At 45.6% G+C, this 8,131-nt stretch overlaps 1 pseudogene; it reads right to left on the reverse strand.

Moving 5' to 3' along the window:
- Positions 1 to 5,551: 5,551 nt before the first annotated feature.
- LOC126095872 (5S ribosomal RNA) lies at positions 5,552 to 5,668 on the reverse strand (annotated as a pseudogene).
- Between the last annotated feature and the right edge of the window lie 2,463 nt (positions 5,669 to 8,131).

Below are 8,131 nucleotides of genomic sequence, written 5' to 3' on the forward strand. Positions count from 1 at the left end.
GCGGAGTTTTGTAATTTGTCATGAACTGCTATATATATTATGACTATTAAGGTAAATACATTGTTTGTTCTCTATTAATATCTTTCATTTGCTAACTATCCCTATCAGTAGTTAGTGCCTTCCGTAGTTTGAATCTTTTATTTAGCTGACAGTAGTGGCGCTCGCTGTATTGCAGTAGTTCGAGTAATGAAGATTTTTGTGAGGTAAGTGATTTGTGAAAGGTATAGGTTAATGTTAGTCAGGGCCATTCTTTTGTAGGGATTTTTGAAAGTCAGATTGCGTTGCGCTAAAAATATTGTGTGTCAGTTTAAGCACAGTCTTGTATAATTGTTGAAAGGGGACGTTTCAATGTAAAGGTGATATGCGGAGTACCACGGGGAAGTGTGATAGGACCGATACTTTTTACAATATATATATATATATATATATATATATATATATATATATATATATCAATGATCTAGAAGAAAACGTCGGATGCTCTTTAAGACGATTCGCACATGATATTGTTGTCCATACCAAAGTAACAATTCTAAAAGACAGTAAGAATTTGCAGAACTACCTGCAGACAATTAATGAATGGTGCAGACTCTAGCAGTGGACTCCGAAAGTAAATAAATGTAACATATTGCGCGTACATAGGAAAATAAATCCACTACAGTACAGCTACACTACTGATGACAAACAGCTGGAGACAGCGTCTGTCGTAAAATACCTAGGGTCAACTATCCAGATCGACCTTAAGTGGAATGACTTTATAAAACAGATAGTGGGAAAAGCAGACACCAGACTCAGATCCATCGGAAGAAACTTAAGGAAATGTAACAAGTACACGAAAGAAGTGGCTTACAAGGCACTTTTTCGCCCGTTTCTTGAATATTGTTCATCTATCTGGGATGCCTATCAGGTAGAGCTGGTAGATTAGAGAAGATGCAACGAAGAGCGGCGCGTTTCGTCACGGGATCGTTTAACTGGCGTGAGATCATTACTGGCAGACGTTACAAGAAAGGCGTTGTACATCACGGGAAGATTTACTATCGAAATTTCGGGACAGCATTATTCAGAAGGAGTCGGACTGCATATTACTTCCCCCCCCCCTCCCCCCCCCCCCCCACCACATACGTATTGACCGCGATGAGAAAATTTGAGAAATTAGAGCCAGTACAGAGGCTTACCGAAAATCATTCTTCCCACGCACTATTCGCTGGAAACGGGTTGGAGGGATCAGATAGTGGTACCGAAAGTACAATCCGCCACACACCATTAGATGGGTTGTGGAGTGTGACGTAGATGTAGATGTAGGTGAAAACCTAAAGTAAACAGTGTCTCTGTAACTTACCTATCTTTTCGCCAGAGTGGAAACTCGTTGCCCAGTGAGCACAGAGATTGAGAGGTCCGATGAATGAAGAATACATAAATGATTCAGACAATCTACTCTTTTCCATCGCATTACTCTTAAACCAATCGATCAGAGGCAGAAAAACGGACCCAGGGCAATTCTCCCACTCCATGACACGGTTCTAAAACTGATGAATGGCAAACTCGGCACGTAGGCGCGAAATCTTAAGAAAAAAAGGGGGTAAGACAACTGGAATTCTGTACTCCGAAAATTGTGAATGTCCTTAGCTGGCGTGGCTGCGTACTCAACGATACATCCCGCACCGCACCACATGAAGCGATGCCTGTTTAGAATTTTTCTACTTGGCCTTTACGCGTCTTGTTTCAGGACGCTGTGTCTTTCCGAAAAACGTCTCGGGTACTGCCCACCACATAGGGGATGGGGGTGGTGGGTACCATACTGACCGTCTTCTGAAACGAACTCTAATCTGAACCAGGTTGCAACTCTGCCGTATTCCCTAAAGAAAGGCCTCATTTTTTTGCAATCCAGCCTTATTCTAAGCTTATAGAACCCTCCATCGTGCCACAGAGATACAGGAAGTAAAACTGAAATGAAAATAGCACTGACGCTGCAGAACCAGATCTGCAATTACCGTGCAATGTAACTAAACGACTGTTTCACAAGGGAAATATGTTAGAGGGCGGTTTCAGAGAAAAATGGCCAGATAAAAGTCCCTATTCCTCAATGGTCCAAAAATCTGTATCAGAAACCATTCTCCAATTTCATGAGTTCTCTTTAAATCTTTTGAGTCATAATTCTTGAGTCTGCTCCCCGTTGGACCGCAAGTTGCATTAATGTCCTATAGGTGCTAATATTCGCCAATCTTGAAAGAAGCTGGGACCCGAGCAGCTTGCTGTTGTATTTTGGGCTATCCCATTACTTCACTCAGCACTGCCCCAAGATATATGACCTCTTTTACCCTTTTAAAGATTTTACCATTCACTTGTAAGCGTTGGCGAAAATATAGCCAGTACTTTATAATCACTGCATATGGCAGAAAATTTAGAAATTTAAAGAGATTTTAGATTTATATTTTTTCTGCCTCATTTGCAAATTATGACGGTCCACCCAATTTAAATCACATTCGAACATCTTCAGATGTATACAGTAGCACACGAAACCGCCGTGTCTATAAAGAACACATCAGTATACTGCCTGATGATTGGTTCCTGTATAGACACGGTGAGGTGCTTATACAAGCAACTACATCTGAAAATAATCATGTCTGAGCGAAATTATACAGTAAAAAAAATGCGTAACTATGACGGAAAAGTATATATAATCATCGACGCCGCTGTTGAATTCTCTTGCGGCGAAGACGCTGGGCAACAAATGTCATGGGATACCTCCCTACACTCGGCGGGGTACAGCAACCCACCGCGGAATGGACTCAATAAGTCCTTGGACGTCCTCCGCAGAAATAATGAGCCGAACTTTCCCTATAGCCGTCTATAATTGAGAAAGTATTGCTAGTGCAGGATTTAGTGCAATAATTGATCTCATCATTACGTCCCATAATTGTTCGATGGGATTCATATCGGGCGATCTGTGTGGCCAAATCATTCGCTCTAACTGTCCAGACTGTTCTTCAAACAACTCGCTAAAAACTGTGGCCCAATGACATGGCGTACTGTCATCCATAAAATTTCCACCATTGTTTGGGGACCTGAGGTTCATGAATGGCTGCAAATGGTCTCCAAGTAGCCGAACGTAACCACTTCCAGGTAATGATCTTTTCATTTGGACCAGAAGACCCCGACGGTTCCATGTAAACTAAGCCCCACCGTTATGGAGCCATCACCAGCTCGCACTGTGCCTTGTCGAAATGTTGGGTCCATTGCTTTGTGGCGTCTGCGCCACACTCGGACCATATCGTAATCTCTTACAAACTGAGTTCGGGACTCATCTCACGAGGCCACGGTTTGCCGGTCTTCTATGGTCCAAGCGATATGGTCACGACCCCAGCAGAGGAGCTGCCAGAGATGTAGTGCTGTTAGCATAGGCTCTCTTGTCGATCGTGTGCTGCCATAGTCCATTAACGCCAAATTTCGCTCCACTGTCCTGACAAGATGTATGAGACAGGCGAAATACTCTCGGACTTCAAGAAGAACATAATAATTCCAATCCCAAAGAAAGCAGGTGTTGACAGATGTGAAAATTACCGAACTATCAGTTTAATAAGTCACAGCTGCAAAATACTAACGCGAATTCTCTACAGACGAATGGAAAAACTGGTAGAAACCGATCTCGGAGAAGATCGGTTTGGATTCCGTAAAAAAGTTGGATCACGTGAGGCAATACTGACCTACGACTTATCTTAGAAGAAAGATTCAGGAAAGGCAAACTTACGTTTCTGGCATTTGTAGACTTAGAGAAAGCTTTTGACAATGTTGACTGGAATACTCTCTTTCAAATTCTGAAGGTGCCAGGGGTAAAATACAGGGAGCGAAAGGCTATTTACAATTTGTAAAGAAACTAGATGGCAGTTATAAGAGTCGAGGGCTATGAAAGGGAAGCTGTGGTTGGGAAGGGAGTGAGACAGGGTTGTAGCCTCTCCCCGATGTTATTCAATCTGTATATTGAGCAAGCAATAAAGGAAACAAAAGAAAAGTTCGGAGTAGGTATTAAAATCCATGGAGAAGAAATAAAAACTTTCAGGTTCGCCTATGACATTGTAATTCTGTCAGAGACATCAAAGGACTTGGAAGAGCAGTTGAACGGAATGGACATTGTCTTGAAAGGAGGGTATAAGATGAACATCAACAAAAGCAAAACGAGGATAATGGAATGTAGTCGAATTAAGTCGGGTGATGCTGGGGGAATTAGATTAGGAAAAGAGACACTTAAAGTAGTAAAAGTGTTTTGCTATTTGGTGAGCAAAATAACTGATGATAGTCGAAGTAGAGAGGATATGAAATGTAGACTGGCAACGGCAAGGAAAGCATTTCTGAAGAACAGAAATGTGTTAACATTGAGTATTGATTTAAGTGTCAGGAAGTCGTTTCTGAAAGTATTTGTATGGAGTGTAGCCGTGTATGGAAGTGAAACATGGACGATAAATAGTTTAGACAAGAAGAGGATAGAAGCTTTCGAAATGTGGTGCTACAGAAGAATGCTGAAATTAGATGGGTAGATCACATAACTAATGAGGAGGTATTGAATAGAATTGGGGAGAAGAGTAGCTTGTGGCACGACTAGAAGAAGGGATCGGTTGGTAGGACACGTTCTGAGATATCGAGGGATCACCAATTTACTATTGGAAGGCTGCGTGGAGGGTAAAAATCGTAGAGGGAGACCAAGAGATAAATACACTTAGCAGATTCACAAGGCTGTAGGCTGCAGTAGGTACTGGGAAATGAAGAATCTTGCACAGGATAGAGTAGCATGGGGAGCTGCATCAAACCAGTCTCAGGACTGAAGGCCACAACAACAACAACAACAACCGTCGTGAGGCAATAATCACGTCGCGAGTCCAATGACAACTCCTCCAATGTACTGCTCTTTTACACCTTGTGTATGCCGTACCTCCGCCATCTGTATATGTGATTATTGACTTCTAAGTGTATGTCGGCATAAGTGAAGTTCAGAAGTGTGAGACTTGTTTGTGGTGAGTTCCAGAGTCGCGAGCAGTGCCCTTGAACTGCCTGCAGCTGCCCTGGAGCCAGAAAGCGGCGGCAGCTACTGATGGCGGAGCCTGCCACTGGACAGGGGAGGAGATTAATGCAGCCAGTTCCCACTCGCCACTCGACCGGTGACCTCGGCCGCTGGCGGAGCACTCTATCTCGATGACAGCGCACCGTCCTAAAACCCGCCGCGGCGCGCTATCTGGCCCCCAGCCATCTGCAGCTGCGCCTTCAGCCTTCATAATAAACTTATTGCTCTCACTGGACGGGAATATGTAATTACGTATACCCCTTCACTCGTTCAACGCTCTTCCAATAAGTACCAATGCACTCCGTCTTCAGGCCACAAGTGGCCCACCGGGACCATCCGACCGCCGTGTCATCCTCAGTTGAGGATGCGGATAGGAGGGGCGTATGGTCAGCACACCGCCCTCCCGGTTGTTACGATGGTTTTCTATGACCGGAGCCGCTACTATTCGGTCGAGTAGCTCCTCAATTGGCATCACGAGGCTGAGTGCACCCCGAAAAATGGCAACAGCGCATGGCGGCTGGATGGTCACCCATCCAAGTGCCGGCCACGCCCGACAGCGCTTAACTTCGGTGATCTGACGGGAACCGGTGTATCCACTGCGGCAAGGCCGTTGCCCTAGTAGCAATGGGTACCTCCTATTTGTTCCTTTTCTAGTACTTTTCTGGACTGTGTCTTACAATCTTGGGTTGAGTACCCAAAGAAGAATTCTTATATCCAAACTGACTAAGACACTGCGAGGGACATGTTATGAGCGTTCGTTTCTCGTAAAAGCGTTATATCTGTGTTGGCTCGTGCAAGTAACGTCCAACACATACCGAGAGGAAGTCGGCTGAAAATGTGGCAATTGCTCATATACACTGAAGAGCCAAAGAAACTGGTACACCAGTCTAATACCGTGTAGGGCTCCCGCAAGCACGCAGAAGTGCCACAACACGACGTGGCATGTCTGAAGTAGTGCTGGAGCGAACTGACACCATGAATCCTGCAGGGCTGTCCACAAATCCGCAAGAGTACGAGGGGTGGAGATCTCTTCTGAACAGCAGGTTACAAGGCATCCAACATACGCACGATAATGTTCACGTCTGCGGAGTTTGGTGGCCAGCGGAAGTGTTTAAACTGAGGATAGTGTTCCTGGAGCCATCCCAATTCTGGACGTATGGAGTGGCGCATTGTCCTGCTAGAACTGAAAAAATCCGCCAGAATTCAGAATGCACATGAATGGACGCAGGTCATCGGACAGCATGCTAACGTACTCTGTGTAAAATCGAACTGGTATCCCATCAGGTCCAGAAGCCTTTCCTCTTTTGAGCGATTTTAATTGTTTTCCTACCTAGACGAATGAGGGATTCCATATCACTGCAACTGCAAAGGCTCTCGCCATTACAGAGCCTCCACCAGCTTGAACAGTTCCCCGCTGTCATGCAGGGTCGCCGGCCGGGGTGGCCGTGCGGTTCTAGGTGCTACAGTCTGGAACCGCGAGACCGCTACGGTCGCAGGTTCGAATCCTGCCTCGGGCATGGATGTGTGTGATGTCCTTACGTTAGTTTACCGAGCGGGGTGGCGCAGTGGTTAGACACTGGACTCGCATTCGGGAGGACGACGGTTCAATCCCGCGTCCGGCCATCCTGATTTAGGTTTTCCGTGATTTCCCTAAATCACTCCAGGCAAATGCCGGGATGGTTCCTCTGAAAGGGCACGGCCGACTTCCTTCCCAATCCTTCCCTAATCCGATGAGACCGATGACCACGCTGTCTGGTCTCCTTCCCCAAACCAACCAACCAACCAACCTTAGGTTAGTTAGGTTTAAGTAGTTCTAAGTCCTAGGGGACTTATGACCATAGATGTTAAGTCCCATAGTGCTCAGAGCCATTTGAACCATTTTCATGCAGGGTCCATGGATTCACGAAGTCCGGCACACAGTTTTAATCTGCCAGGAAGTTTCATATCAGCACACACTCCGCTGCAGAGTGAAAATCTCATTCAGGAAACATCCCCCAGGCTGTGGCTAAGTCATGTATCCGCAATATCCTTTCTTTCAGGAGTGCTAGTTCTGCAAGGTTCGCAGGAGAGCTTCTGTAAAGTTTCGAAGGTAGGAGACTAGGTACTGGCAGAAGTAAAGCTGCGAGGACAGGGCGTGAATCGTGCTTGAGTGGCTCAGTTGGAGGAGCACTTCCCGCGAAAGGCAAAGGTCCCGAGTTCGAGTCTCGGTCTGGCACACAGTTTTAATCTGCCAGCAAGTTTCATATCAGCGCACTCTCCACTGAAGAGTGAAAATCTCATTCTGATTCACGAAGTCGTCTTCGTACTCGTACACGTCATTTGCTCGATAGAATTTGAAACGGGACTCGTCCGACCAGGCAGCATATTTCCAGGCATCAACAGGATGATGTCGGTGTTGACGGGGCCAGGCGAGGCGTAAAACTTGTTGTGCAGGCATCAGGGGTACACGAGTGGGCCTTCAGCTCCGAAAACCCATATCGATGATGTTTCTTTGAATCGTCCGCACGCTGACACTTGTTCGTGGCCCTGCACTGAAATCTGCAGCTGTTTTCAAGAGGATTGCACTTCTGTCACGTTGAACGATTCTCTTCAGTCGTCGTTGGTCCCGTTCTTGCGGGATCTTTTTCCGATCGCAGCGGTGTAGGAGACTTTATGTTTTACCGAATTCCTGATATTCACGGTACACTCGTGAAATGGTCGTAAGGGGAACATCCTCACTTTAACGCTACTTCGGAGATACTGTGTGCCATCAATCCTGCGACAAATATAACACCACGTTCAAACTCACATCGATAACCTGCCATTGCAGCAGCAGTAACCGGTGTAACAACTGCTCCAGCCACTTGTTTTATATAGACGTTTCCGACCGCAGCGCCGTATTCTGCCTGTTTACATATCTCTGTATTTGAATATGCATGCCTACAGATTTTCTTTGGCGCTTCGGTGTATTATGACCTCGTAGCCAGAAGCGTGAACGCTCCAATAAAACATGAACTTACACTCATTTGAGTTTATTATGTCAACATTACTCACGCCTTTAGTAGAACATTAGCACAGTACTACTGTCATAAGCGTGTT

Source organism: Schistocerca cancellata, chromosome 8 (assembly GCF_023864275.1).
Source record: "Schistocerca cancellata isolate TAMUIC-IGC-003103 chromosome 8, iqSchCanc2.1, whole genome shotgun sequence".
NCBI classification, from domain to species: domain Eukaryota; kingdom Metazoa; phylum Arthropoda; class Insecta; order Orthoptera; family Acrididae; genus Schistocerca; species Schistocerca cancellata.